The 26031-nt window shown below is 39.8% G+C and overlaps 1 protein-coding gene across 3 annotated transcripts in view; it reads right to left on the reverse strand.

Moving 5' to 3' along the window:
* LOC122813499 (leucine-rich repeat-containing protein 7-like) overlaps nt 1-3052 on the reverse strand; it is a 2638896-nt gene extending 2635844 nt beyond the window's left edge. For all 3 annotated transcript variants that reach the window (XM_044085845.1, XM_044085843.1, XM_044085844.1), the window contains exon 1: nt 2474-3052. The gene's annotated coding sequence lies outside the window, so the exon portion shown is untranslated. The remainder of the gene's footprint in view (nt 1-2473) is intronic.
* Between the last annotated feature and the right edge of the window lie 22979 nt (nt 3053-26031).

Genomic DNA, 26031 nt, shown 5'->3' on the forward strand with positions numbered 1-26031 from the left:
GCATCTATGCATCTGGTTAGACTAAAAAAAATGTGCCTTTGTTAAATTCATAGCTACAAAAATATCTCATGCTTCTGATAAAGACTATGAAAACAGCAAGGTTCTGTGACCTAACTTTATGAACTCAGCTGACAATAACTAAATAACTAACTAACTAACTGACTAAATAAATAAATAAGCAATTTTTATAACAAACACTAAAAGAATTTTCCGGAAGAATTTGAAGATTTAGTTACAAATTTACTGACTTGTCTTTCCACAAGCCATGCCAAAACTGTAAGAGTATATAACAAGAATACATGTCAATGACCAAGTAGTCAGAAGGCTTTCATTCTCCAATAACATGATCTCGTTGCATATTTTTTTTTATAATTAAGAATTATGTTTTGTCTGGTAAGGAAATATGTGATGAAAAGGACATGGGCGAGTATAGTTGCCAAGAGATCAACAATTCAATATTCAAAATGTATGGATGTAACTAGATCAATAAATAAATTAGGTAAAGAAATAAATGCATGCAATAACAAGGAAACTTTACTCTTGGGTGACAAAATGCTGACTTGCATATCACTTGCCCTTCCCTGAGCTATTCACATCACTTTGCAAAGCCACTGAGCTTGTAACAGTTAGTTTAGGACTTAAAGGAGTTAACCCTCTTGGCACTTCCAGCCATTGAGGACTTCCATTGTATATCTGACTATTGTACACCCAAGAGCACTTTTATCATTTCGCCATCTTGGAAAAAAACAGTTTCCTCAAGTACTTTGTGCAATGCCTTTCCCTAATGACCAGAAACATTTTATCCCTTGTTACTTTGCAGTACTTTATATCCTGGCTCACAAAGCAATATTTCTTGAATATACATTGCCTAATGCACTTCAGATATAAAATGAGTGAACACTGTGCAACACTCTATCTTTAACTCTAGTCCATCTCTAAGAAAACAACCAGATATTCTACATCAGTGAAAAAAACAGACAATTTGATATTACCACACTGCAATGTCATGACTGTGAAATGGACAACTGATTCTAAACAAACTGCATAACATGAAGTCTTAATACATGTTCAAGATATACTCAACATAAGTCCATCCTGATGACAAAAAAAAAACAAAAAACAGGAGAGCAATTTCTCCCACCCCAAAGATCAGGCCTGCTTACACATGAATGGCACAGATTTGTGTGGGTGCGGGAGTATGGAGGACGGACACTGTTTCTGGATATTTTCTATCTATATGTTCTACAGCTTCATGTTGTTTGGTGGCAACACTTCTGATAGTCTTAAAAGGCATACAGAATATGCTTAGAACAGTAATGAGGATTAAATGGAGATCCGTGAGGTTCCCCTGCCTCAAGCCAAATTAACAGCCACAGCAGTTCGGTTTGCTTCTCTGCTACGGTGGAAGTGATGATGTTTATTGTTTCCAGATGCCTCCTGGTGTAAGCAGTGACCATACATGGCAACCCTCTGAAAGTGGTCTTCATTAAAAGGCAAGGTAATGAAACCCGTCTAACTTTGTATTCATGCATGTCACTTGGTGATGTGATTTTTTTTTAAATATACAGTAATGCCTTCAAACATTTAGAAATACCAAGTCAAACAATATTAAAGCAGGTGTTTTACTAAAACTGATCAGACCAGTTTGTACAGAAACGTCCAGGCATTTAGAAATACCAAGTCAAAAATATAAAAGCAGGTGTTTTACTTAAACTGATCAGACCAGGTTGTACAGAAACGTCCAGGGCTATGACCAAGACCTGCATTTCTTTCTTCCTATATGAGAAATCCCTCTGCCAGGGATTTCTTCTACTAACCTTTAGTACGTAAGGACCAGCCGGTAAAAGAGCTGGAGCTGCTTCTCCAAGCAAAATTCTTATTTTACAGGAATCTCTCAAAAAGGTTTCTATCTTCTGAAATCACACTCAGGTCTTCACAGCAATGGTTAATTCCGCTGATTTCTGCAGAAATGCTTCACTTTTCTGAGCGCTAGATAACTCTACATTCCTAACCATCTGCTAAACAACCACACGTTCGATTCTTCCACAGTTTACTGGAATATCCAAAAGAAACGTCTTATTTTTCCAAGAACTATTACTGCAACCTTTATCAACTAGATTAGCATATTATTTAGCAGAATATAACGGGTTAGCGCACCTGATCCGCTGACGCTCTTTAACGGTGAAAATCACTGCCTCTATGTCTTATTTTTTTAGTTTTTCCATTGATCATTTTTAACCATTAAATACTTTTGCCATTCTATAATAACTTGAGCTGATACACCTGGACAGGCAGTGTTAACTGCCCATGCTATGTAAATTATTAAATGCCAAATATATACTCCATTGCAATTTCTATTTAGAGGCTTCTTAATTAAGCATACAGTACTTATTAATGCACCTGCTTGCTACACGTTAAGCCTTGACAGTGAACCATGCAAATAAAGGCACTGCTGTTATGTGTGTCCTCCTACCTGCTTGCAGTTATTAGTAACTCCCGCATGCCAAGATGTTGCAGCCTGCTTGACGCCTGAGTCCGGGGAAACACGAAAGCCGTCCTGCCGTGCCGCTGCGGGCGAGTTGTAGGCTGGAACGCGGGGCAAAAGATGGCCGCGGTGCTGCTGCTGCTGCGGCCCCTCCTGCACGGTGACGTCAGCCCCCAGCAGCAGAAGCAGCAGCAGCGGCAGCAGCAGCAGTGCCAAGTTGCCCAGGTTAACTCCGTCTTATCTGTTCCCCAGTGCGGATTTCAAACCGCAGAATCTGCCTGGCATCTTTAAGAAAGAAGAGCTGAACCTTGAATAATGTTTCCAACCGAGTCAGAGGTGTAATACCTAAGAAAAATGGGTACCAGAATTTTAGACAAAGCTTTCCGAATTATAACTAAAAAGTAAAAGGATGCTAAGGGTCTCTCCAGTGAGCCAGCCGCTTTGCGCTAAAGACGGTGCTGCCATGCTAACTACGGTTGCGAGTGGGTCATGACCAAACTTGCATCCTTTTATTAAGTGCTGAATAGGAAACCCCTCATATGTTGCTAGCAGGTATGCTGTTCGCAGAAGAGTGATACATTATGTCTTGTGCAAATTAGTGCGTGCGTATAGTCAAAACCGAATGACCTGTAGGGAGGATTTTTAAAACCTTACACGTAAAATAAATGCAAACCTACTCTGCAATCAAATACTCCAGAACATACAGCAAAACAGTGGCGGGTTATCTTAATGCGTGCTGAATAAAGCATTAAAACAAAAGAAAAAAATACAGTGTCTGTCAGAGGATGTGTTAGATATATCTGCAATAGCTGATTTTGGTGCGAAATCAAAGAAATGCAAACACTGCACGGAAAGCCAGTTACTGTCAGTCATAAAAACGACGAGAAACGCATTAAGTGATGCGTGTTCCATGTGAGAGTATGTATGGGGGTGTATTGCAGCCTTTGAGTTTGTGTTGCGGGGGTGAGTGGAGGCTATTTCATTTTACTGTGATACAGCACTGTACTTTGCACAGGAGCGTATGACTAAGTTTTGAAGGAAATGGAGCAGATTGTTTCCCCTTTTCTCCTGGGGAACCTTGGAAACACTTATGCAAAGTAATAATAATTATAATTCTGATGAGCCAAATGTTATTGATGGCTCAATACAAGCCATTATTCTCTGTCCTAATTACATCTGGAAAGAAAAAAAAAACTCAGGGCCATGCACCCTGCTTTTATATTTTGGAGGCATGGCTAAGTACTTATTTTCTCACCTGATAGTTTTGATAAGCAATGATTTTGAACCACTCGACGCAAACAGGTGTGTATATATTTAATAACTGAATATAAAATAAAAATAACAGAAAAATCATGGTTGAATAAACTAAAAATAACATAAAACATGCTTGTGGTTTATGACCAGGGTCTCCTGTTGCAGAACATTAACATTAAGGGTATGTTAAACGCTTCCTTCACCTTATCATGGCTCTGACAATTATTATGTACTCAGGCCAAATCTTCAAATGTCTGAACGGCTCACATATTCTCTGAAAAGACAAAAATCTCAATCACTGTTTGCCTGAAATCCGAGATTAGTGTAGTATTCATTAAAAATAATCCCTTTGCTTCCTTGTTACAGTTAACAGACTGTACTAATCTGGCTTTTTCAAATATCATTCTCCACTCCATCTGGATGCACATTTTTAAGAAATGGTAGTATATTCTAGCGTGAATCTCCCTCTCTCTCTCCCTCCTCGTGTATTCACGCACGCACGCACACACACACACGTTCCGTGCTCATTAGCTACTTGCTTAATCAACTTAAAAAATGTATCTTTCTGTCATAAAATAACCAGATTTTTACTTTGAGTAACATGCGGACTGTATTTGTCTTCAGTAAAAGGATACCATATAAATGAGCAGTAGCAGTGTCGAAAGAGCGTTGAATGTTTCCATCCTACTTGTTCTTCAGCCCTCATATAATATTACAAAAACAGCACCTTATCAAATTACACCTCTGCAATGTTTTGTCTTTCCGATTTTAGCCCTCCGTTTCCTAAAGTTAACGGTGTCTGTATGACTTCTAAACTTCTGTCAATCTAACTGTTTCACGTGGTTTAGGCAAATTAGCCTCATTCTACTGATTGTAAATCAAAGCATAAGAAATCAGAATACACAATTTCAACCCATGGTGTACATGTGATTTATAGAATAAGTCAAAAATAGTGCTTAAGCTGTTTTGCTTCCTAGCTGTCACTGTACAGAAGTTTTTTTCCCAGTTTTTATCCTGCATAAGTTTTCTGTTCTTTTTTTAACTGTTTGGTGATTACCAGTTACAGTAGCTCAACAGAGCAGTTGCATATGGTGTACCTAGTCTGGAATCTTTTACTATTTGAGCTGCTCTTCTCAAGAAATGGATACACTGCTTGGCTGTTTTTAATGTAGCCTGGATCATCACACTTTTAATAATGTAATTAAAAGACTTGTTCAAAGGGAAAATGCTTGAAACATAAATTATTAAATTATATGCAAATATCATAAGAAGTATAATTTTTGCATCAATCCAAGCATTTCTACTTATAATTAAATATTATTGCTTAAAGACTGTGGGTGATTTTTTTTATACTGGACTGAATTCAGAAATAATTTTGATCTGAGCAATGGCTTTCTCAGCAGGTGTTGCTGTACCATTAATTAAGTACAAGTAACTTCTTCACATGAATCAACACTTCTGCCTATTGACATTCAATCATTAATCATTTTGTAGTCTTACTGTGACATCAGAAATAGCATCAAAATTCTTAGGTTGTTATTTTTTAACAACATATATCAGTCCAAGCATTGCTGCATTATGTGTTTATACACATGAAGAGTGTTTGTATGGTGTACATAAATGTGCAAATTCAAACAATAAAATAAAACCTGTTAGTTTAAGAAATGTTGCAAAGTACTGTCAATGTGTTGTCTTTAGTGCATCTACTCTGCATTCAAAATTAATAATAAAATAAAATAAAGTTAATAATATACACACGCACATAAACTCTAATATCAGTAGCAGGCAGAGTTTCTGTTGTTAGATGTCATATTTCTTTATTACTAGTTAATAAAACTTCATTGATGGATAGAATCATGTATGTAAAGATTAACAGATTGCTAGAAAGGCAGACAAATATAGTAACAGACAGACAGACAGAGCTTACTGTTTTTATTGTAAGATCTGTGGACCCACACATATGCTACCAGAATGGATGAAATGGGTGGTAGTGAAGGAATCCACAGAGGGATTAAAGAAGGTGTGGGTAAAATGGAAAAAGGATGAGGGGTCCCCAAGATGGAGGTGAGGCAGACTGGTACATGCATATGTAAGATCAGACTAGATACGCTTATTGTGCCATTTACCATTAAGCAAATGCTGTATAATGAAATGTATTAGATACATAGATAGACAGACAGGAAATATGGGGTTCTCATCCTAAGCTTGAGGATTGAAAGTCTAATCCTGTGAGATGTGAAAATCTAAGCATGATTTGGGAAATGCATACTAACTCTGAAATTATTGTATCTCATTAATTTTCTGAGGTCCATCTGTACTGGTGTTAGTATAGCTATGTATCAGAATCCTGGCAGTGCAATTCTCTTGTTGAGCAGGGCAGGGTCATTCTTCTAATGGTGATGGCACTTTTCACTGTTCATTTTTATGTCTTTGGAATCACTTAGTGTTTTGTAGTTTCAGGACATGTACTGTTAGATCTTAAACTCCCAGTAGAAGTAATATGATACAAATATACATGTTTCTATAAACTAGGTAAAGCTGGTGTCTCATTACAGCAAGTGATATCCATCCATCCTCAACCCCTTATTCCATTTTACACATGGAATTGTGGTGTCACTTCAGCAGTGACAATCATCACAAGCCCTGCCACAGTAGTTCATCCACACCACTCACATCTACGGACAATTAAAAATGTCCAATCCACCTACTGCATGTCTTTGGAATGTGGGAGGAAACAGAAGCACCCAGAGGAAACCCACACAACTGCAGGGGAAGACATGTAGACTCCACAAAGGAGGCACGCCAGCAGAGAAATGAACCTAAGAACCTCTTGCTGTGAGGCAACAATGCTAACTGCTGCACCACTGAGGCCACCCAAATTACATTTAAAGTTTTGAAACACTTCTTGTCTGAAAGATACATTTCTAGCAGGCAATGTTAATTTATATAATTGTTTCTGACTAGTTCAATATAATACAGATTCAATGACAATAAAATTATTTCCATGATATTGTCAAGATCATTAAGGCTGTAACAGGACTTTCCTTCCATCAAAAATATTTCAGCAATTTATGTAGCTCATATCTTTTATGAGTTCATTAAAATATCTGCTATCCAATGTTGAAATATTTTTACGGTTTTATCACAATTTTGCTCATTCACAATTGATTAAAATCATAGTGGCTCATAATCTCAATCACACTGGTTGAAAAACAGTGATTTTGTAGAGTCTAACCTCTCTGCTTCCTGAATGTCTTTGTATGGGGGCTTCATCTGCCCCTTCCACCCCCCACACTCAATTACATATACATGTTCCATAGTCATACAACAGTGAGAAATGAAGAGAAGCACCACAGTTATGAACAGGATTGTTGTTTGTATAGTAATACCACAATACATTAAAAACAGTAGTTTAAAGTATTGGGTAAATATTAGCAAAAGTAACACTGATTTCATTTATATTAGAATCCAATCAAATTTCCCTCAATTTCTCATAAGAAAGCCAAATTCATTAATCTAGGTAGCTGAAGTAATCCTTTTCAAGATGTGTGAAAACAGAATATTGATATTACATTTATTTATTTTTACTGCATTTGATTACTGGGAACTGTCTGGCTGAGCATCACAACTGATCTTCAGTGGAGGCCTGGAGAGGAAAGCTCCATGTACAGAGAATATTAGTCTATAAAGAGTTATAGGATAGTTATATACCGTGTATATTCAACATTATAGAATGGGATATATAAGAACATAACCTACAAAAAATGTTGCACAGTTATATAATAATGATCTACAAACAGTTACACGGCAGTTATATACAGTGTACAGTCAACACAGTTGAACACAAAATACACAAAATATTCTGAAAAAAGTTATAGGACAATTGCATGCAGTATCCATGGAGTGTAATGGTATACAGAGCATAGGAAACATAATGTAGTAAAATGCACTGGTATGGAGCAATGTTTCTCCTAAGATAGCACCATACCATTGGTAGGCCTCTCGTTACTCCTTGCATAGCTGGCTCATAATTGCAGTATAATCAGAATATTGCAATATTGCAGGTCTATAAACATTTCAATCAATACACAGTACTTACATTGTACACACAGTAGTCTCACAGACTGGATTTTTGAGTTGCTTAAGGAAAGCTGTGAGTTGAGGATACGGACTATTGGCAGTGAACCTGTAGAGCAAGTGAAGAAAGACAGGGCAGAGAAATTTAAACCCATATTATTAGGGGGTAAAACTGCAAGTGAACCAACTGGCCCAAACATAGCTATGATGCTTAGAAACAAGACAGATTCTTGGGGATGAGGATTGCATTTAGAGTGCTCAGTTTCAATTTTAAAATCAAGAAATAATTGAATTATTCTGAAAAGCAATGAAACCATCTCTGCAGCTGTAGATGAGAACCCTTACTTTTCCTAACATGAAGGCTAGGAACTTAAAAAGTTTACTAGAAAAGAATGAAGACAGGAGAAAAAGGGTCACAAACAAAAAAGGGAACATACACCTGTGTTTTTTGTGGCATTTGAAGGTTCATTGATAATAGTCCATATTACTGTGATGAAAAAATAGAAAAAAAAACACATGGTGCTAAAGAACATTTCAACTGTGATAGTAAGAATGTTGTTTATGTTGCTGCATGCATCACTTGTAATGCTTTTTATGTTGGTACAATGGGAAGGAAACTTCAGCAAAGGGTAAAAAAGTATGTATATTCAATAAAAAGTAAAGATAATTAAAATGCATTGCACAAACAGTCCACATTAAGTGCAGATTTTCAGAAATTTGTGTTAAAAGTTATGAAGAGTGTGAATATTTCTGAAAGAGGAGGGGATGTTGAGTTACTGCTTGTCAGGAAGGAGCTGTTTCAGTAACTTGATTTGGCAGTTAACATTCTCAGTGGCTTAAATGAATTTATTAGTATCCAACCAAAACTGAAAAATAGGAGACTGACTGAAGCACCTATATTTGTATTCCATGTTTTCTGTCTTTATTAATGACCTGTACACAGTCATCCCAACAGCCACCTGCATTCAATAGGCAGATGACTCCACTTTGATTTGCTCTGCCACCTCCCCTTTAAGCCTGCAGACTCTATCCCAAATTGTTTTTAATACTGTTGAAAATTGTCTCTGTAATCGACATATCCTATGAAATCCTAAAAAAACGAAGCTACTGCTTTTCTCCACCACTCGTAAAGCCTCTAAACTTTACTATAAAATCTAACAATAGCACTGTCATTGCCCCAGATCCCTGACCAAATTCTTAGGTGTAACAGTTGATAACAAACTCAAGTTTGATATGCATATTAATCAAACTATTAAGAAAGTTAATAAAAAACTTGGCTCACGATACAAGATCAAACCTTTCCTCACTCCACTAGCTAGGACGGTAATTGCTCATACACATCTACTTTCCAACTTCATAGGTTCATAGGTAGGTACTAGGCTATCTGCCCAAAGACATTTATAAGCCTAGCCAGAATGTGTTGGCTTTTGCCACCATCTTAGATTAGTTCCCTGCGCCTCTGTCCAACACAGCCATTGAAGTGATCCCTGGGGTAAACTTTCTGTTTCCCATCCAATCGTCAAGGTTTCTCTTGAAGAGGGTTAGCGAGGAGCTCTGCCTAATGTAGATTTGAATCTTGTTCCAGAGCATGGGAAGTCTATGGGACAGGAATCTATCCCTCCAGAATGTCCTATTTATTGTTGTGATGAGGTTTAGATCCCTAGAGCGTGTGGCTCGAGGGGATATGGTTTTCTTTAGGTGGAGCATGTCCATCAATTCTGGGTTGGACATGGCCTTGTATGTCAGGCAGAGATCATCTCTGAGTAGGCGGTATGCAACCGGGTACAGCTGGAGTTTCTTCAGTCGAGTTGCATAGGGCATCTGTTTGAGGCCAGTGATCCTCTTAGTGAGGTACTTCTGTGGTCTTTTCAGCTGTTGCAGGTGTCTTTTAAGGTGCATCCCAAATGGGGCATTGTACTCTATGATGGGTCTGATGAGTGATGCATAGAGGGGCACAATGACCTCTTTTGATCTGGATGCAAACCCTTTTGTGATTAGGTGGGCCACATAGAAGGATTTTCTAACTACTTTGGCAATGCGATTATCAAAGGAGAGGTTACTACCTACTTGTGTCTCCAGATCTCTTATTACATCTTCTGTATTTAAGGGGCTGCCACCTATGTGGTAGTTTGTGGGTACTTTGTTTTTTCCAAAGGGGATGACTATGCAACTTTTTGGCATTTAGCTTATATATATATATAAATGTATTAAGCTATACAGAGCAAACTGCTTGTGAGCTGGAATGCGTATTGATTGATGTAAAGTGAACTGTCATTTGCAACAAACTTTATTTAAACTTGTTTGTGTTTTAAATGATTATTAGTCTGATGAAGTTGTTTGGGAGTAAGGATGAAAGTGCTAACTAATAACTCATCTGTTTTGGAGTTACCTGCTGCAGTGGACTTTTTGGTTATTTGGCATACACAGACGCACACACACACATGTGTATATATATATATATATATATATATATATATATATATATCTATATATATATATATATATATATATATATATATATAAAATACGCACACACACGTTTATATATATATATATATATATATATATATATATATATATATATATATGTCTATATATATATAAAATATATATATATATACACACACACACACACACACACACACACAGAGTGAGAGAAAAAGAGAGAAACAATGAGCAACCGAGAGAGATTTGGGATGAAATCTTACCCACAAGTTTTGGGTGCAGGCAGATTTGTTTCCTGCAAAAGCAATTTATCATTGCTGCACATTCTTTGTCTTTGGGTTTGCGATATTATAAAGGAATTGAATCACTTTATACATTTTGCCAGGGGAGCTAGATTTAAAATTCATCTGAGATTTTCATCTATCTTCATGCTAGAAACGAAAAATCAGACATGGTTTTATGTTTAGATCTCCATCAGAGGCAGAGGCCTTCCTGTGAAATAAGAATGGTTCTTTGAACAAAACTTGAGAGGCAGCAACTATTTGTGGTTCTGTAAATAGTTTATTGAAACTATAGCACTGAATGGTGTTGCTTTTTTGAAACCTCCCTCTTCATCTTCCAAACAGGAAAACAATTCTTCATAACAGATGATCTACCCTTCCTGAGGTTAATGTTTTAGATAATGGCAGAAAGATACTCTGCAGGAATATTCCAGTCTGGGGACTAAGAAGTCTCTCTCCTCTTCAAAGTGACAGCTATCTTCAATTCAGCTGTCCAATGATTTTTTAATAATTCACGAAAGTGCTGATGGTGACTATAGTCAGGTGGAGGACTCATCTTGCAGGCAGAAAAAAGGTGCAACTATTTAATACATCAGGCTCACGCATGGAGCTCATAAATGATGGTGTAAGGCAGTTTGATTTGCCATTCACAAAGTTACTATTGTAACACACCTTGTTCCATTTCTCTGCTGGGATTGGCTAGGATTGCTTGGCGTGAGTCTGCTTTTCTGCCCTGCAGCAAAGGTATACTATTTCTTTAGAGTGTGCTTGGGGCATTGTCCATCTTTTTATTTCTTTAGTAATGTTTTATGGTAGTAACTACATTAACTTTTTCTTTGTGTAGGTGAGATTTAATGCAGCCCTTTTATGCTTTTTTTGAAATCTACCTGTCAATGTTGTCTCATCATGATTCTAAAAGCTATTATTTTTCTAGTATACTATTATTTTTCAAATATACAGTGGATCACCTAGGCCAGACAATAAGGGAACTTTGTAAACAATACTTCTGCCATCTGAAATTTGAAATAATTATATTCACGCGTATAATGAAGGTTTCTAACAAATCATTTAGGCTGTGTGACTGAGTGACAATAAAATGGTTCATCTTCTGGGTGCTAAATAAATGGTCACTCAGCTTTAATTGTTTACTTGAATTTTTCATAGGTTCATAGGTTCATAGGTTCATACTAGGCTATCTGCCCTAGGGCATTTATAAGCCTAGCCAGAGTGTGTTTGGCTTTCGCCACCCATTTTAAATTAATTTTGCTATGCCCTTTTTCGAGGTTAGTATACTGTGCCTCTGTCTAACAGTGACACAGAAGTGATACCCTGGGTAAACCTATGATCTCCCATCCACTCATCAAGATTCCTCTTGAAGAGAGTCAATGAGGGACTTTGCCTAACCTGGACTGGGATTTTATTCCAGAGTGAAGGGAGCCTCTGGGTTATGAATCTGTCCCTCCAGCATGTCCTATTTATTTCAGTGCTGAGGTTCAAGTCTCTCGAGTGCGTAGCTCAATGGGATTTGGATTTTCTGAGGTGCAGCATGTCCATTAATTCTGGGTTAGACATGGCTTTATACGTCAGGCACAGATCGCCTCTGAGCATAAATTTTCTGTAGAAACCAACAAAGCAGCGCTGAGCAAAAAGCTCAATTAAGCACAATTAAGAATATATATATATATATATTGGAACAATTTCATGTATATATATATATATATATATATATATATATATATATATGGTTAAACTCAAAATCCTGAAAGACCAAAATCCTGAAAGACCAAAATCCTGAAAGTCAAAATCCTGAAAACACAAAATAGACATACTGATGTCATTGTGGCTTTGCTATTGTTAGCCCTGTGGTGTTAGGTCATTTTATTTTAGGTTAGGGGGCTTTAAGTGAGTTTTAGGGCAGCAGGTTAGGCATGTATGCAATAGTGACAAATATTGGGGTTAGGGCGGTTTAAGTGAGTTAGGTTTAGGTCAGTTGGTAGATATTAGTGTCTTTATAGTGACATATTAGCATTATTTGTGTTTTCAGGATTTTGAGTTTCAGGATTTTGGTCTTTGGTTTCAGGATTTTGATTTTCAGGCTTATGATGTTTCAGGCTTCTGAATGGGAACCATATATATATATATATATATATATATATATATATATATATATATATATTATGTGTATTTAATGGGTATAGGGGCAGGCTGCCAAAAAAGGCTTAAGAGTGACCCGCTCATTCAAGCCATGTCCTCTATAGCACTGTAGCCTTAAAATGCATTTATTTTCCCTCTCTTCAGTATGGTTTCTAATATCTAATAAATGGATTTTAAGGCTACAGGGCTATTAATTGTATCTTTAGGTTTATATGCTCTAGATATTTTAAACAAAATTATACAATGTATGTATAAATATGTTTCACTATAGATCGTTTTTTAGTAATTTATTATATTAATTAAATCATGGTTTTGATTGGCAGATGTGATTTTAAAACAGTATTTAAACCACCTGATTTTATGTGGCAGTTATTTAAGTCTGATGAAGCGTTCCTGTAACATGAAAGCGCTTACTTTGATTCAGTATTAAGCCTCCTCTGTTTTTGGACTTTATAAAATAAAGTTTACAAGATGACAGCTAGAGAAGCTACACTGGCAGGCCTGCAGCTGCTGCAGGTTGATTCAGTCCCCCATGGCTCTATGTCAGACCCTGAAAGCCTCTGTCAAGTAGACAGTAAAGAGTTTACAAATTAACTATAAATGTCAGCTTTTTTGAGATGAAATTAATATTCCTTGACTTCAAAAAGAAGTAGTTATGGTCCAGAAAACATGCTTGGCAATTGTACTGTAAGATCTAAATAGCAAGAAATTAACTAAGCGATAGCTATCAGAATGAGAAGTGTTGCACTACTTTAAGAATTTGTGAAGATTTTGAGCTCAAAGTGAAACATCCACGTATGCAATGTCATTGCCATGACAAAGCTTAAAACCATGGCAGCTATTGTAAATTATGTAGAACTCATTTCAGAACTGAAGGAGCTACTGATGCACACATTTTACAAATATTTTTTTCTAAAAGTGGGAAGGGTAGAACAATTGGAAACTAGTTGTTAAGTATGACTGAAAGCCCTAAATTCTGTAAGAGTTCAGCAATACCTTTTTCTACGGCAAAGGAACATGGCCTTCTTCAGTGGTGCTATTGATAAATTTCATAATTGGGTAAGAGGTAATCTTCAAGAATTCTGATGCTAGATTATTCACATCTGTAGATCTGGATTTTAAGTTCCTTAAGTATTTGTATACCAGACCTAGAGTAACTGCAAAGGCCTATTCAATTGTGAAAGATGTCGATATCAGTGTTTGTCAGTGTTAAGATTTTTGGAGTCCTGTTTTTTGACACTGCCAAAGAAGTAGTTAAAAAAGTGTTTTGCAATATCTTTGTCACTGAGTTGAAGAAAGGGTGAAGATACTTTACAGTGGATTGAGGAGTTGATTGATACATTTCTAGAACTTTCTTTGGTTGTTAGTATAGAGGCACCGCTGGTTACAATAATCATTGTTTTTGATATGCTTTATTGCATGGATTACTTGATTATGTCAAGACTATATTTGAAATGGTCATATCCCATCCAACTTTAGTTAGAAACAGACTGTACATGCCTGTCAGAAATCATATTTTTAAAGATAGAGAATAATCCAAAAGAAGATGAATAACCTTATATGCTTCGTCCCGAGTAAGGCTAGCTTGTTGGTTCATTTAGTGAAATTCTGAATAGTGGAGATCAACCAGTAGATTTTATGGCAGAGTTAAATACCTGTGAGAGGAATAAATGCATATTCTTATATAAAACACTCCACCAAGTGCCTTATCATTGATATTAGCATTTTTGTAGCATTATATTTGAGACTTCTTCAGAAAAAAGTTAAACAAATGAACTGGGTATTTAAACTGCTCACTAAAATTATGTAATGCTTACCATCCCATAAAAACATTTCCTTAATATATTCACTAATTTCTGTTCAAAAAAGGAGTGGCGCACGGCGACTGTGGTCCCATTTCACAAGGGCGGTGCCTCCACCGACCCTGGAAATTACCGTCCCATTAGCTTGACAAGCCTTATCTGCAAAGCCATGGAGAGGATCATAATGGAACTCATAAATAAAGACATAGGGAACTTGCAGACTTTGGATCCAACCCAGTTTGTCTTTGTCAAAGGCAGATCATGCCTTTTAAACTTGGTTGACTTTTTCGAGACAGTCACCAAGGCCATTGATGAGGGAAAGGCAGTCCATACAGCCTACCTTGACCTGGCAAAGGCCTTCGACACAATACCCCACTCAGGTATCATCGAAAACTCATCAGCTTGAATGTAAACCCATACATCACAAGATGGGTTGCAAACTGGCTAAGTGACAGAACCCACAGGGTCAGAGTTGCTGGAGCCATGTCAGACTCAAAGCCTGTCACAAGTGGTGTCCCACAGGGCTCAGTCCTGGGTCCACTCTTGTTCAGCATCTACTTTTCTGAAGTACAAGCAAACACAGGAGGGTTATGCCTGACAAAGTTTGGACATCACTGCAACCTGGGCCATAGTCGAAAACACATCTGACACAGATATCCTTCAGAAGGGCCTCACAGAAACAGATAACTGGTGCCAGAGCCATGGCCTAAAGTTAAATGCCAAGAAATGCATAGTCATACCCTTCGGGAAAAACAAGGTTACCCCTAGCTACCATATAGGTGGCAATCCACTGAGCACAGAAGAAGTCATCAGGGATCTGGGGACCCAGGTTGACAGTAGCCTTCGCTTGACACTCATGTTGCTAAAGTAGTTAGGAAAACCTTCTACATTGCCCACCTGATCATGAAGGGATTCACATCTAGATCAAGGGAGGTCATCGTCCCCTGTACTCATCACTCATTAGACCTATGATTGAGTACAATGCCCCATTCGGAATGTATCTGACCCGACACCTGCAGCAGCTGGAAAGGCCCCAAAAGTTCCTCACCAAAAGGATAAAGGGTCTCAAAAATATGTCTTATGCTGCCCGACTGAAAGAACTCCAGCTCTATTCAGTCTCATACTGCTTGCTCAGAGGTGACCTGTGCTTGACATATAAGGCCATGTCAAACCCTGATTTGATGAATATGCTTCACCTCAAAAAATCTAGATCCCTCAGAACCACAAGGGCGGGAGACTTAAACCTTGACACGGTTATTAATAGAACGTGCTGGAGGGACAGATTCATCACCCAGAGACTCCCTATGCTGTGGAACAAAATCCCGGTACATGTGAGGCAGAGCACCTCGCTGGCCTTGTTCAAGAGGAATCTTGACCAATGGATGGGGGATCGCAGATATACCCCAGGGATTACTTCAGTGTCACTGCTTGACAGAGGCACAGCAAAATAATAGGCATAGTTTTATTCAAACTAAAGGGGTGGCGAAAGCCACATAACTATGGGCTAGGCTTATAAATGCCCTTGGACAGATAGCCTAGTATGAACCTATGAATCTATGAACCTATAAAAGTAATGAGGTGTACAAAATCCTGTTTCACTCCTCTTAAATTTAAAATGTACTTAATATTAATATGTTCATTAAGCTGGGTCAGTGTTTTACTTCTCAAGTTCTGCACTCCTAAACTCCTACCATAGGCTCTATCAAACCATCAAAATTAAGATCTTTAACATTAACTAAAGAGCTATTTAATGACACAAAAGACATTTTTTTAAATTAATGCACACTTAATTGTGTTAAACACAACATTGTTCTCAGTCTTGTGTTTAACAAATGGAATAGTTAGTCAAGCTTTTTTTTCAGATATATCCTGTCTGTAACAGATGTAATTAGTTAACCCGTTTCAAGTCATCATGAAATGGGGGCAGAACAGGGTAATGTATGGGACCAGGTTTGTCTACAACCGAGATCTTCCTGCCATGCAATAGTGGCCTTAGGAGGTTGTTTACATTTTTGACTGTGTTAGTATGTTACTTACTACTGCCTGTTGAGCAACACACTAGCAAGGGAGGGTGGTTACTTCATTCACACAACAGCTACAACACCTATTCATATGCAGTTGGAATCCCGTAATTATACTATTGGAGCCAGTGCATATAACACTGCTGTATGCTTTCTGAATTTCACACACAGGAGGGGCTTTGCATAAGTGATTGCACTTGAGGCAGTATACTTCATCCGCGGAGCAAGAGAACATGTAGGTACTTGTTTTATAGCATAACTATCTTTCTGAATCAAAATGGTTTTGTCTACTATTCTATGGCATACAAAGTGTTAAGTGACTGCAAACATTGCTCATGAATAACGTAAAATGTTTTTATACATTAGGACAGACGTAGGTGTGCAAAACTTGAAATGAGTTGGATTAAACTAAAGAACAGTGAGAAGTAAGAGAATAGACATATTTATATGTTCTTAGAATTATCCTTTTCTTGTACTATCTATGATGGGATTCTTAGCAGCCTATTTATTGTGCAGTGTATCCACACAGAAACAATTTATGTACTCAGAATGAATGCAAACAATTTTGTTATAGTGTTTAGCGCTCTACTATGCAAAATCACAACCAGGTTTTTATTTTGCATTTTGTTTTGTTTAAAACATCATGCTGCAAGATTACAAAGCTGAAAACAAGTCTTCATGGAAACACCTCTTGATTTATTTGGAGGAGGATATACGGCCAGCTTTGGATGTTTGACTTTTAGAAATGATATTAAAATGATTCAATTAAGACTTCTTTGTTCATCAATTATACATCAATTTTATTTCATCTCTTCCTAACTTAGCTATTAATTGATGAGTATTCCTCTAACCTTTGCATAATTAATTCTTCCAAAGTTTGTAAGTTGGGAGAAATGAAAATGATAAAGATCTGGAATGTGTTCTGTCACAGTATTTTAAAAAGTGGGGGTGTAGTACCAGCATCTTGGGAAAAAAAAAGCTGTGGAGGCTGTATTACCTAAACAGATTAAAGACCATTTAGACCCAATTTCATATAGACAGATAGTAAACTAACTGAGAGAATGGCAAAGGTATTGCCAACATTAATGGTGCAATGTGTTTTTGTGGAGGAGAAGCAAACATTTGATAACAACAATAGAACAATAATGTTCCAGAGGGAAGCAGAGAGTAAAAAGATGCTGATGTTGTAGATGAGTCCTGATGCAGTGAAGGCATTTGATAGAGTCAGCTGGGATTTGAGTTTTCTGATAGAATTATAATGTTACTTATGAGGATTTATGAAGGTGTAGAGGCAAGAGTTAATGTGAAAGAGTCCTGTCTGACAAGCTGTGTTTGAATGGTGGAACAAGGCAGAGGTGTCCTCTTTTCCTTTTGACATTTGCTTTATATTTAGAGACATTAACAAAGACAATAAGAGAATTACACCTTCAAGAATATAACTGGTATGGTAATCAAATGTTATCTTTATTCATAGATGACATTATTTTGCATTTGATAAATCCAGAAGAGGATATGTCAGAATTGTCAAACATTTTGAGTTAGTTTCAAGTCTTTTCAGGATATAAAATAAATGAAGTTAAAACAAAGGTTATAGCAGTAGACTATGTACACACACATGAATTGTTTAAGCAATGCACAAATTTATGGAGACATGATAAGATGAAGTATTTAGGGATATTGATTAAAAGGGATTCTATTACATCACCTGCATATTTGTGAGAAGAGACTAAACAAAAAGATAACGCAAAAACTGAGAAACTGGAAACTACTTGATTATGGTTACAGTTAGTAAGATACAAGTAGTGAAAAATGCTTTCAGTCCCTTTAGTTTTAAATATAGATCATGCATAAGTGGTTTAGAATTGATTTGAAGGGTTACTTTAGAGCTTTGCAGCTAAGGCTTAATATATACATAACAAGCAAAAGGTTATAAATCAAAGTGGAAAAGGATGATAATGAAACAGGGGAGTGTTTAAGAAGTTAGGATAGTAAGACTGAATCCAGCTAGGGAAACATTAAAAGATCCAATTAGAGTGCATTTAGAAAATAATTACATATGAAATGCAAGCTAAGATGTGCATAAAATACAGTGCAGTCATACATATGATACATAAATGCCGATAAACATGACATATTTGCATATAAGATGTCACATTAAGAGGGTTTGAACATTTTAATAAATTAATTCTATTATTCATAGTATGGGGTCATAGGTTACCTAACCATTGTCATGGTAACAGTTGCAGGTAGATTATGTAAAGGGATGCTCTTTAACCACATCTTTGTAGTTTCTAATGGTTTCTAGATTTTTGATATCAGTAGATAAGTGGTTTAAAGTAAACATCCAGGCACTGGTATTCTTCAACACTGATTTCCACATCATTAGAAAGGAAAGTGAAGCCCTGGACATAGGTTGCCCAAACAATGCATCTTGTTTTCAGGATTTCACATTAGTACATCTGTAGAGTGGGTGTATAGTAATGAAAACAGCAAACTAGGTGATCAAAATAAATCAAGGTCATGCATCCTTAAAGGGATGACACACTCCCAGCACTGCCAGGCATCACCAGTTCAATAGTAATAAATGACACCTTCCATGTCCCTTGGTGGCTGCCTCTTCATATCAAAGCACAGGTACCATCAGACCTCCCCAGAAACTGACCTATACATTTTCAGACATTATCATGGTGCTTTCCTGGTCATCTGGAGAAGATCTGTAGCCATAGAAGCTTCTCTGCAGGTGATTTCATGGAGACAGTACACCTCTGCCCCAGACATACATAGGTGGGAGCTCTCCCTTGCATGCAGGACACCACTGTTTTACTCCCTTCTTGACTTCCACAGGAAGTCTAGTCCTTGCTTCCATTTACCAACATTTGGGAGTTTTCCCTTCCTGGCTGCTGAGGATCCTTTCCACTTCCACATCTCCTGCAGGTCATACCTCACTCCATAAGGCCTAGGAGGCCCATATTCAAGATCCAGCTCCAATCATGATGGTCTACTGGTTTCCCCAAAGATTGACCCTTTGATTCTGACCAGCCCCATGAAACTCTACTCAGCTGCCAAATGGACAAAACTATTGCCTTCTGGACTTCTGAGGAGGGGACTTAGACTGTGGTGCACACCAAAGACTTCCAGGGAGAGATCCCACCTCTTCTCTCACTTTATCCTGGAGGGAGCTCTTCCCTGCCTACAGGACACCACTACCCCACTCCCTTCTTGAATTTGCAGGGGAGACTACTCCTTCCTACTGTTTATTCACATCCAGGAGCTCTTCCTCCCTGGCTGCTGAACCCTGCCAAGGTCCCTTCCACCTCCACATCTCCTGCAGGCTCCCCAGTCATGCTGGATCACATGCGTCTCCAGGGCCTCCCCTGGGGACTAACCATCTGATTCTTAACATCCCTGTAGAACTCCATCTGGCCAGCAAGGGCAGATCAAATCCCATCCAGACTTCCTAGAAGAGGACTTAGTCTCTGGTGTGCACCAAGGACTTCCAGGGAGGGGGCCCACCACTTAACCAATCATACTTAGGCAGGAGTTCTCCTTTGCTGGCTGTTTTATGCCACTTCCAGACTTCCTTTGGAGAACCCCCCCCCCCCTGAGCTGTCATTTCAACCTAGCCAGGAGCCCTCACACTTCAGACGCAGGCTCCTGCCAGCTTCTTTTCCACTTCCATCTCTCCTGTAAGGTGCCTAATTGTGTTGGATTCCACATGACCTCAACCCTCTGAGGGGACCTGCCCTCCAATTCTACCCAACTTTGTTCAACTCCCCTCAGACGCCAAGAAGCAGATCCACTTTCCTTTGGACTTCTGATTCTTCCATATTACAGATCCAGAGCCCTATAAGAGACTTAGTCACTTCTCAGTGTACACAACCTGTGACCAGGGACTCACACTCTCCTGTAAGCTGCTCACAATATTGGATCATGTGTGCCTCTCCAGGTCCTCCAGGGGACCTCCTCTCTGATTACACCCAGTGCAGTGGAACTCTCCTCACTGGAGTGGGACAGCTCCATTCTCATCCTAACTTCACAAGAGATGACTTAGTTTTCAGCATGCACCAGAATCTTGCAGGAGAGGGCCCAGTGTTTGACCCTCTTCAGACAGGTGGGAGTGATCCTGGGCCAAACACCTTCTACTACACACTACCTTCCAGACCTCAATTAGGGAACAGCTCTCTCCAAGTTGCTTTTCAACCCAGAGAAGAGCTCTCCTTCCCCAGCAGCTCTCTATTGTCAGGATCCCACTTGCGAGTTTGCTGCAGGCTGCCAAATCATGTTGGATCATGAGTCCAACAAGACTCTCAGAGGAACTACTCTCCAATTATGACTGACCCCATAGAACTCCATTTATTCACAGGGCCTCACATTTGCTCTCATCTGGAATACAATGGTGCAGGTTCTCCCCTTTGCCCTTCAACTAGAGTTTTGAAACTTACAAGGGTGATGCCCCTGGGACCCTGCATTCTTACGCCACCCATTGTTCATCCCCATGTCATTGTTCTGACAAATATGCAGCACTAGAAACCTCCTGGTTCATACTCCCTGGGGTCTGGAGCAATGCCTCTCACAGGGGGGCATCAATGCCATGCAGTGTGAAGATTTACTGGCCATACAGGGACATCAGCCTGTACCCAAGCCCAAGGCAGTCTGATACCCCTATCTCCACAATACTAGGTGCTGGGAGGCCCACATTCAAGCTTCAGCTCCCTGAGGTGGCCCTGGTCATTCAATCTCCCACCCAGTCTATGGTCTAAAATGGTCAAACATCCCCACAACTCACATCATAAGGCCTAGGAGGCCCAAATTCAAGATTCAACTCCTTTGGGAAGCTTTGACTCACTGGCAGGGACAGCCAAGTCCCCCACCAGGCTCCAGGTTCAAAATACCCTTGTCTTCTGCAGCTGAAGGCCTGTGAGGCTCATATTTGAGACTTGACTTTCAAGGTGGCTCTCGACTAGCATGAGTGCATGGATGGCCCTTCCTCACTTGTTTTTTAGGTCTGAAATGGTCAGATTCCCTGTTTCTCACACTGTAAGGCCTTGGAGGCCAATATTTCATACCCTGCTCCTTCTCTAGTAACACACCTCCCATACAATGTTGGGACCGACCATTAAGTCCAGGTACACAGTCCTCAGTCCCATCCCAACCCCAATACATTTTATCTATCTGGCTTGAGTTACCAGAGATGCAGTAGGTGCCACAGGACCTTGGGCTGCACAGAAGATCACACCATTGGGGATTACATGGCCAGCTTCTCAGTATCTCATGTAGCACCTCTGTCCTGACCCACCCTCCACCATTGAGCTAATAGTCATTGATGATGTGGATGACAGGTAGCAGTGAGGGCAGTACAGGCAGATGGCAAGAGGAAAGGTTCTCCCTCCCTGTAAGGGTGTGGACCCTGTTCTTCCACCTGTGACAAAAGCTTGGCTTGAGGGCTTACTTTCAATAGAGCAAAGCTTTTTGTGGCTCTGCTTTGTACAAAACTCTGACTCTGAGTCAGGTTACCCACAAATGATTTAGCACCAGGTTCTCCATGAATATGTGGTGTACTGCTGGAGAGAGGTGACCCCGTCCAGTCCATGCTCGATCTCAGTGATAAGCCACACACCTCACTGACCCCGAGGCCAGCTATTCCTTGCAAACTGGAGATTTGAGGTGCTGCAGTGTCATTACATTTAGGTGGCATTCAGTCATAATCCCACAGATGATAGCTTTGTATCACTGCTTCCTCAACTAAGCACAGACACTAAATGTCTGAACCTGTGGTTACTCTCATAGTTAGCAGGATCACTATTTCAAAAACACACCATCAGTAGGGCAAAACTAACCTGTCTCATGATAATCTAAACCCACCTCACATTCCCTGTCAGTGGTGAACAATCCAGTTCTTGGTGAATTCAAATTCACAGTGATAGAAAAAGCCAGTATCAAAAGATCAAAAAGTGACATCAATATGAACACTTGTCCCTAATAAAGGTAGTTATAAATGGGGTAACTTTTCTGACAACTCCTGCTTAAAACCCAAAGCCAGCTGGATCATGATGCCCATCCTTCACCATTTTTGTACATACTGAAAATTAAGATCAAGTGAGTTTTTGACCTCATTTGGAGGTTTCTGTCCTCCCTGTACTCACCTTAGGACATTTCTATTACTCTTTGACAGGTGTACTACCCCAGTCAAACTTCCCACCTGACATGACATGTCCATGAAGGAGGTTGTGCTTAGATGCCTAGGCACTTGGAGTCAGAAGAGACAACTCCAGTTGGGCTCACCTTTCCTTACCTGGTAAGTGAAAAAAGATAAAAGTAATGATATTTTACTGGCAGCTGAGACCACTCGCTTACTCTACACATCTCATATGTCTTCACAGTGCTGAACAAGAGTCAAACTCAACAGCATCCTTTTCCCTGCTGATTTTGTCAAGCCCATTCCCTTAGCTGTGGTTTTGCTACGTAGTAGGTAGCAACAGTGGGAATCGCATTCATTCATTCATGCACATCACTGATTATGTGATGAGGCATTCGGCTACCTTAAGGGATTCATAGTTACTCCTGTTATTCATCTGTACTTCACTGAACTTCTTCACTTTGACATTCAGAAGTCTGGGTAGAAATCGTATCACTTCAACACCCATGCAGCTCTTTTACAATGCTTTGCTTTAATTAAACAGTCAGATTTCCCTGGTTCACACAAGTTCTAAGTCAGATGCTAGCTGCTGGATTATGTGGGATGCTGGTCAAGACCAGTGTCCACCATCACCAGGGAGATTCATGGGAAGAGCCTGCTGTGTGCCCAAAGTGACTGTCACAATCCTGTGCCCCCCCATGTGCAGGGTGTGGTGAGGGGTGATGCTTCAGTCAGCCATGGTGCATGCCCAGCCACACTTCACACTCAATCCCAAGCAACCCCGCAATTAGAGTCAATATGTATCCCAACGTTACTTATCCTAAAGACTTCTTTTAGCTACATTATTGTAACATGCCAGAGGCTGTTCATCTTGGAGACTTATACCTTCTTCACCAGATTTTTAAGGGCAAGCGAGCGTTCACTTGATTCATCCAGAACTGTGATGCTTTACAGGACAAGGGCCCCTGTCTCATGGTGAATCCATTCTAGGGGGCCCTGCTCTATAAAAGAAAAGAAAACTCTCCCGGGGTCCCAGCTAGCTTCTCCAGGATTGTTTGTGTAACCACCAAGAAGCAACCATCTCTACCACTCTGGATTTAAGGATTTGAACCTGATTCCTTTTTTGATTTGCTGAGAGCAATGGGGTCATCACTCAATCTTTTGGGATGGCATTTTCTATCTTTCAGGACTGACTAAACCAAGTTCAGCTGCTGTTTATATGGAATCCTTCTCTGCTTTAACATTGAAAGCTCTGATTTGAATATTTGCTACTCTACCAAGACCTCCACCTGCATTGGCTCCATCCAGACCCTCATCCTGTTCTACAGGGTGGTAGCCCACCTATTTATCTCAGCATAGCATCCTTCACTCCCAGCACCAGTATCATTCAGGTATGGGCCCAATGCTTCAATGCCATCCAGTTTCAGGGCTAGTAGATTAGACAGGTGAGTTGTTACACACTCCTTAGCAGATTCTAACTTCCATGGCCACTGTCATGCTGTCTATAGCAACTAACACATTTGTGGGGGGTCTGGTAATTGTCAGCATCAGGTGACTTATCCCAGCATTTGGTTCTTACCTCAGTGCCAGTTCTACTTACCAAAAGTGGCCCACTGGGTGCTCACATTCCAGGCCCAGCTCCAAGTCAGTGAATTGGGCTTCTTAATTATTTAAACTTTGAGAATCTGTTGAGATCATTTTGGTCCCAAGTCCTCTGATCATTCAGTTTATCAGATAAAACTGCATCTGCTGAGTACCAGATATCTTGAGGGAACCTGCTACTTGATGGTTTGCATAATATTTTAAACCCATATATCCAGTTCAGATGATTGATTTGTACATCAGGACCACTAGTGACCTCTATCAGAACTTCCTCTGGCTTTACTCTGCCCAGGCATAGTTCACCATCTTTCAGGTACCACTAGGTATGCCAATGCTCCACCTCCCTGATGGGATGGGTGCAATAGGCCAATGTCGGTGGTGCTCCCGCCCACATAGGCAGGGGGATCTCAACTCAGCCAGTGCATACTGACCTTCAATTTTATTATGCTGTGCAGTCTTCTGCCCACTCTCATACTAAAACAGCTGTTAAGACTCATTGGTCTGTATTTCAATAAGAGATGAGGAGATCACTGACATTGCCACTGACTCTGGGCACCCACTGATGGCCTCCCAGCCTGGTAGTGACATGTACTCAGGACTCACTGATGAGAGTCAGGTCCAGTTGACATCCCCAGCATGAACTAGGGGCTCACCATGAGGGTGGGGTTGAAAAAGGTGCAGTGACAATAATCTCACATGACCCCAGGGCATGGTGAGAGCTGCTGCTGTGGGCTTACCACTTCCCAGTGGGGAGAAAAGACATCTTTCATACAGCCTTCCCAGTTTACCCAGAACCAGTTGTTGAGCATGACCATGAAGGAAGTGTGCACAATGTTGGCTGTCTCAACTAAGGTGGGTCCCAACCTCCACATTGGGGCAGGGAGATCCATTTTCTTTTGCAGATGATGTAGTCATCAAGTTGAATCCACCAGGAGGTCTATGTGGACCTTACCTGTTTACCTCTGAATGGTTTCGTGCTCTCTTGAACTCTCTCTTCAAAGTTCTTTTCAGCTTTCCCTTAAGATATTAGTCGACTATTGGTCTTGTGTCATTGTTTACCACTTATTTTGGGATGCATTCACAAACAACCCAACTTTGAGAAAACCTGAACTCAGTGTGCCTAAGGCTGTTAGCAGCTTCACGCCATTTGCAGGCTAAACCTCATTTACAAGGACTTGGGCCCCAGGGTAGTGCTGGGGAGATGGACTTCTGTATGCCACATTTTCTGTTTCCATCACCTTGCCATTAGTGAGGGAATCCTGGTTAGTTTCTTTTAGTCTGATTAGCAATATGCTTAAATACAGAGGGTAAATGCAGAGGGTCACCACATCTGATCTGAGGCTGTGTCTTGAGCCAGTCATAATGGGAGGAAAGTACCCATCCTACACCACTGGCACTCCCTATGAAGCAACACACACACACACACACACACACACACACACACACACACACACACACACACACACACACACACACACACACACACATGTGCACCATGGGAGTGGCATACAACAGACTCTGGCAGGAGAAGGAGAGCTGCCCAATGCCATGTGGGGTATGGGAATAGGATAGAGAAATGTCCTGTCATGCTCCTTGGGAGGACAGCTGAGTGATAAACTACTCCTTTGGGAGCAGGCTGGATATAATCTCTCACCAGCCCTGTCCATGTTTCACAGTAAGCGTGATGGGAGTCCACACTGGACTCCTTTTACATCCCTGCTTTGCCTAGAGGGGGACATCTATCTGGCCAATTGAAGGCACAATGACCCTCAGT

This window comes from Protopterus annectens, chromosome 10.part0, assembly GCF_019279795.1.
Source record: "Protopterus annectens isolate FY-2018-M chromosome 10.part0, PAN1.0, whole genome shotgun sequence".
In the NCBI taxonomy this organism is placed as follows: Eukaryota; Metazoa; Chordata; order Ceratodontiformes; family Protopteridae; genus Protopterus; species Protopterus annectens.